The sequence below is a fragment of the Schistocerca piceifrons genome, chromosome X, assembly GCF_021461385.2.
Source record: "Schistocerca piceifrons isolate TAMUIC-IGC-003096 chromosome X, iqSchPice1.1, whole genome shotgun sequence".
NCBI classification, from domain to species: Eukaryota; Metazoa; Arthropoda; class Insecta; order Orthoptera; family Acrididae; genus Schistocerca; species Schistocerca piceifrons.
In genome coordinates this window covers 880,502,653-880,509,539 of record NC_060149.1, presented here as the reverse complement: position 1 = coordinate 880,509,539, position 6,887 = coordinate 880,502,653, and the positions used below count along the sequence as shown (strand labels likewise).

Genomic DNA, 6,887 nt, shown 5'->3' with positions numbered 1-6,887 from the left:
CATATTCAGCTACCAAGGTCTCCTAATCGGACCGTTAATCTGGCTGGAAATTTTGGTATTTAACTAAGAAAAAAGAGATCTAGAAATGCATGAAGTGGGATTTCGTGATGGTGAATACCTATTGCTTTACCGATATCTCACCATAATAGCTGAGAGTGCCGAGCCATCTTATCTGCCAATAGTCAGGTGTCAGTATCTTCTAATCAGGCCGATACTTTGGCTTCGTATTACGATATCAAACTAAGAAACGAATAATCTATTAATGCTTCAGTTGGGGTATTGCGACTGCGAATACCTATTGAGTTACCAACATATGAAGTTAGCAGCTGACGCCAAACACATTTTAGCTGCCATATTCAGGTGCCAATATCTTCTAATCGTACCGTTATTCCAGTTTCGTATTTTGTTAGTAAAATAAGGAACGAGTGTTGTGCAAATACTTCAAATGGAATACTGCGGCAGTGAAAATATATTGAGGTACCGACATTTGAATGCAGCCAAGCACTTATTATCTGCCATAATCAGCTGCAAATACTTCCAAATCGAAGAGTTAATTTTGCTTCACATTTTGTTATTGAACTATTAATGAGGGCTCTCTAAATGCTCCAAGTGTGATATTGTGACAGTGAAGAATTATTGAGTTAGCAACAACTGCGTGTAGCACCTGACGGCGCGAAGCACATATATCTGCTATATTCAGTTGCAGTACCTCCTATTCGGACGGTTACTTCATGTTAGTATTGAACTAAGAAATGAGTGTCCTCCGAATTTTTGAAGTGTTATGTTATTATTGTGCAAACGGCCATGCCGCAGTGGTAACACTGGTTCCCGTCAGATCACCGAAGATAAGCGCTGTTGGGTTGGGCTAGCACTTGGATGGGTGACTATCCGGTCTGCCGAGCGCTGTTGGCAAGCGGAGTGCGCTCAGTCCTTGTGAGACAAACTTGAGTGAGAAGTAACGGCTCCGGTCTCGTAAACTGACGTACGGCCGGGAGAGCGGTGTGCTGACCACGTGCCCCTCCATATCCGCATCCAGTGACGCCTGTGGGCTGAGGATGACACGGCGGCCGGCGGTACCGTTGGGTCTTCATGGCCTGTTTGGGTGGAGTTAAGTTTAGTTTAGTTTAAATTACTATTGTGATTTTGTATTGCGTTACTAACTTCTGAACTTGGCAGGCTTTGCCAAAAATGACATATTATCTGCCCTATTCCGCTGCCAAATCGTCCTAATCGCTCCGTTAATATGGCTTCATGTTTTGTTATTGAACTAAGGAGCGAGTGGGACACTGCGACGGCGAATTAAGCTACCGACATCTAATGTTAGCTGCGAGGGCGCCATGCATATATTATCTGCCATATTAATCTGCCAACAACACCTAAACGGCCATTAATCTGGGTTCATGTTTTGTTATTGAAATAAGAGACGAGTGTTCTCTAAATACTTCAGGTGCGATACTGCGATTGTGAATAAATAATGTGATATCGACAACTCCATTTAGCAGCTGAGGGTGCCAAGAAAATTTTATCTGCCATCTTCAGCTGCCAATATGTCTTAATCGGACCGGTAATCTGGCTTCATGTTTTGCTATTGAACTAAGAAACGAGTGTTCTCTAAATGCTTCTACATTTATTTATTTATTTTTTAGTACACATCAAGTTCCGTAAGACCAAATTGAGGAGCAAATCTCCTAGATCATGGAACGTGTCAGACATGAAATTGCAATATAAAAGTAATAACAGATAAAAATAAAATGTTTATGAATCCGAAAATAGTCAAGCCATAAGTTTAAGTAAACGAAATCAACAATACAACAAGAATCAGCTTAACTTTTCAAGGAACTCCTCGACAGAATAGGAGTGGACCGTGAGGGAACTCTTCAGTTTCGATTTGAAAGCGCGTGTTACTGCAAATATTTTTGAATCCTTGTGGTAGCTTATTGATAATGGATGCAGCAGTATACTGCACACCTTTCTGCACGAGAGTTAAGGAAGTTCAATCCAAATGAAGGTTTGATTTCTGCCGAGTATTATCTGAGTGGAAGCTGCTTATTCTTGGGAATAAGCTAATATGATTAACAAGAAATGACAGTAGGGAATATGTATATTGAAAGGCAAATGTCAAAATACCCAGACTAGTGAACGGGGATCGACAAGAGGTTCGCGAACTTACACCACTTATTGCCCCAACTACCCGTTTATGAGCCAAGAATAGTCTTTTAGAATGGGAAGAGTAACCCCAAAATACAATACCATACGGAATAAGCGAATGAAAATAAGCAAAGTAGACTAATTTTTATGTCTAACGATTACTTACTTCAGATACCGTTCGAATAGTAAAAATGGCAGCATTAAGTCTTTGAACAAGATCGTGAACGTGATCTTTCCACGACAGTTTACTGTCTATCTGAACACCTAGAAATATGAACTGTTCAGTTTCGCTAATCATATGCCCATTATGTTAAATTAAAACGTCAGGTTTTGTTGAATTGTGTGTTAGAGACTGTAAAAACTGAGCTTTACTGTGATTTAACGTTAGTTTATTTTCTACACGCCATGAACTTATGTCATGAACTGAACTATTTGAAACCGAGCCAATGTTGCACACAATATCCTTTACATCTACATCTACATCAACGTGAACACTCTGCAAATGACACTTAAGTGGCTGGTAGAGGGTTCATCGAACCACCTTAACAATAATTTTCTACTATTCCAATCTCGAAAAGCACGCAGAAAAAACTAACACCTATATCTTTCCGTGTGAGCTCTGATTTCCGTGATTATATTACGATGACCGTTTCTCCCTATGTAGGTCGGCGTCAACAAAATATTTTCGCAATCGAAGGAGAAAGTTGGTGATGGAAATTTCGAGAGAAGATTCCTCCGCAACGAAAAACGCCTCCGTTTTATGATGTCCACTCCAAATCCTGTATCATTTCAGTGACACTCGCTCCCCTATTCCGGGATAATACAAAACATGTTGCTCTTCTTTGAACTTTCTCGATGTACTCCTTTAAACCTATTTAGTAAGGAGCCCAGAATTCGCAACAATACTCCAAAAGTGGATGGATGAGCGTAGTGTAGGCAGTGTAGTAGATCTGTTACATATTTAAGTTGTTGGTAATTGTAATTCCCAGGTATTTAGTTGAATTTGTGGCCTTTAGATTTGACTGATTTATCGTGTAACCGAAGTTTAACAGATCCCTTTTAGCACTCATGTGGATGACCTCACATTTTCCATTATTTATGGTCAAGTTGCTGCACCATACAGATATCTTTTCTAAATCGTTTTGCAATTCATTGTGATATTCTGATGACTTTATTAGGCGATCAACGAAAGCATCATTTGCAAACAACCTCAGACGGCTGCTCAGATTGTCTCTTAAATCGTTTATATAGATAACGAACATCTAAGGGCCTATAACACTACGCTGTGAAATGCTAGAAATCACTTCCGTTTTACTCTATGGTTTTCCGTCACTTACTACGAACTGTGACCTCTCTGACAGGAAATCGCGAATCCAGTTACATAACTCAAACGATATTCCATAAGCACGCAATTTCACTACAAGCCACTTGTTTGGTACAGTGTCACAAGCCGGCCGCGCGCCAGCCAGTCGCCCGGCAGCGCCCGGGGAGTGCGCATCAGCTGCTCCCGGCGCAGCCGCCCAGCGGCAACCGGCCGAGTGCCGAAGGGTTGAGCTCGCTCCCCTTCGACACAAAGCCGCGCAACCAGTCGCGGACTGCCGCGAAAGAGTTTCGGGTCGCAGCTCCCGGTAGCCTCCGGTTACCCAACGCCCCCAATGTGATTCTCACGTTCTTTTAGGGACTCTGAGGCAGTACCAGGGCTCCTTTACGGGACCACGCCCGCGTGCTGCAGGCCATTCTTCTTCCGCACCTCCTTTAGGTGCCGCGCTTGCACCAACAGCGCATGTTAGCATAACGTAGGGAACACCCACTTCTATAGGGAACAAGAGACACGTCTCTCGCCTACCGAGAAAAGCAAAATTGTCGTTTCCCCCTTCCCACCTAATAAATAATCCTAAGTGCGAGGTGGCGGACGCTGCTAGCACTTCCCCTGCTGTTACCCGCAGTAAGACTGCAACACACGAGGCGCGAGGATCGACTGCACCCGCCGAAACTCGCGCCCCACCCGCTACCGAAGGCAAGGGAGCGGCTGGCGACGTTCGACAGCTTGACGCGAAAGCGCAAAAGCAGCTCGAGTCGTGTCGGCTAATCACCGAACTATTCGGGGCGGACGTCTCACCTACCAAAACAGCAACATTCAACATAACTTTACACTCCCCTGTCACTGGACAGTCATGCACCATTGTGCCACCGACGACGCAGCCTCAAGAGATCGAGGCAGCGGCGGCGGAAGCGGACCCAGAAAACCACTACACAGAGCCCTGGCAGGTGGAGGGCCCAAAACGCAGACCCAGAAAAACACCAACACAGACAAGGGAGCAACTAAACTCGCTAGGCAACCGAAAGGCGCTGTTGCCTACACCTACTAGCACATCTCAGGCTAGCAACAATATTAACACGAAACAAAACGCAAACACAGCTGTGGCGAACAACGACAAAGCACACAGAGCCACAGCGGTGCCCACACAACACAAGACTGGTTTCCCCCCAGTCGTTATACAAAACTGTGGGAACCTTAGTGCCCTTAACACTGCATTCGCGGAAAGGCACATAAACAGTACACTACACGCAAAGTACTCGGGGGATAGGGCCTCACTGTACGTTGCCACAGACAACGAATATAAAGATCTTCTGACCTTCCTCAAAGATCGGATGATCGAACACTACACGTACAGAACGCTGGACGAGAAAACCCAGCAGTACGTGATCAAGGGAGTGGATCCCAGTACCCCCAACGAGACAGTACAGGCGGCGCTCTGTTATCTGGGATTCGACTGTAAAAGTGCCTCCCGGATGACAGGGTTCCGCACACACGCACCGCTACCACAGTACACGGTTGAGTTAGCCGACACGACTGATTCCCGCGCCATCCTGCAGATAAAGAGCTTTCTGCGGATGGACGTACGTGTAGAACACTACGAACCACCCAACGTCCCCCAACAATGTAACAACTACCAGCGGTTCGGCCACTCGGCCTTCCGCTGCGGCCTGGCAGCTCGCTGTCGCGGATGTGCTGGCAGTCACAGATCCTGCACACAGACACAGCCAAACCAGCGACGCTGTGCCAACTGCGGTGGGCCCAATGCGGCCAACTTCAGGCAGTGCAGTGCACACAAACAGGCGCTGAAGCGTAAACAAGACAAGAACAGGGTACAGTACGACATTCCACGCCCGAGGCCAGCGCCGAACCCAGTAAGGAACGGGGTAACGTTTGCCACGGTCGCACGCCCTGGCGGAACGGCACAGGCCGCGGAACCTCAGCGCCCTTCACACACACGCGAAACAACCGCTGCAACAGCTACACAACAGCCACAGACAACACCTGAAAACCAACAAGCATCGGTACCAACATCTACGCCCCCAAACAACACGACCCCACTGCCGGAAGTCACGTGCTGTGAAGAAACGCACGCTATACAGGAAAACACATCCACAGAAGAACCTCCAGAATCCCAAGCCCAGAGGAGGAATAGACGTACACGTAAACACAGGGCGGGGAACACGAAATCACCACAACAGGCCACCCAGCAACAACAGATCAATAACACACAGGAAAACAGTCAACAAGACACCGAGACTGTAACTCACACATCCATCCCCCTCACCACAGAAGTAACACAGGCGCCACAACCTCTGTCACAAAACATAAACACAAATGCCACTCCTAACAACACACCAATACCCGCACAAGCGGCCGCTAACTCCACGACAGCACCTCAGGCTGCCACATCCAACACCAACACATCACCTGGGGGAATACTGGAAACACTATTCCCTCGACACACGACCGTTCAAATCCTTACCAAGGTACTGACGGCTGTCACTACACTCATCACCCAGCTCATGGAGCGCAAGGGAATCCTTGTCGCGCTACTGAGCGAGACTAAGCTTAAACCGCACAAACAATGAAACTTTCCTGGCTACTGCGTCTATCGTACCGACCGACCGGGCGACGCCGTGGCAGGTGGAACTGCAATCGTCATACACAGAGACATTGAGCACACAAACATAGAGCTCCCTGAACTGGAAAAAATCGAGGCTACGGCCGTCAGAGTCAAGTTCAACGGAGCTTACACCACACTGATATCGGTATACAACAGCCCTGTAGGCATTTCAACACGCGATATCAGCACACTACTCAACATTTCACCGCGATTAATAGTCGCTGGAGATCTGAATGCAAAACACCCAGAATGGAATTCACACATACGAAATCCCAAAGGCAAAAAACTGTACGAACATTCAGTAGGCAGAAACTACATTATACTAGCGCCGACTGAACCGACGCACATTCCCTATCAGAGGGGACACAGCCCAGACGTGATAGACATGGCCCTCATCAAGGGCATTACTTCGACACTCAACGTTGCCGTTGAAAACGATCTGCCCTCAAACCACCAACCTGTAATACTATACATTGAGGAAACACTGCAGCACATGGAACAACGCAAGATGTTGGACTACGGGCGTGCGAATTGGACATTGTTCAAGGAAACGCTCGATAGCCACATTCCACCCATACACGAAATTATTGAAACAGCACAAATTGACGAGGCAGTAGAAACCCTCACTCACGTCGTCCAGGACGCAATGGCAGGCACCATACCTGATCGCACCTCATAACAACACAGTGCGGCCCTGTCCCAGGAAATCCTGGGCCTAATCTCAATGAGGAATCGCCTCAGGAGACAATGGCAGCGCACCAGGCGTCAGTACTTCAAACGGCACATTAACAGGCT

General features: G+C 46.9%; 1 pseudogene; it reads left to right on the top strand.

Moving 5' to 3' along the window:
- The first annotated feature begins 794 nt into the window (after positions 1 to 794).
- LOC124723822 lies at positions 795 to 912 on the top strand (annotated as a pseudogene).
- Positions 913 to 6,887: the final 5,975 nt, after the last annotated feature.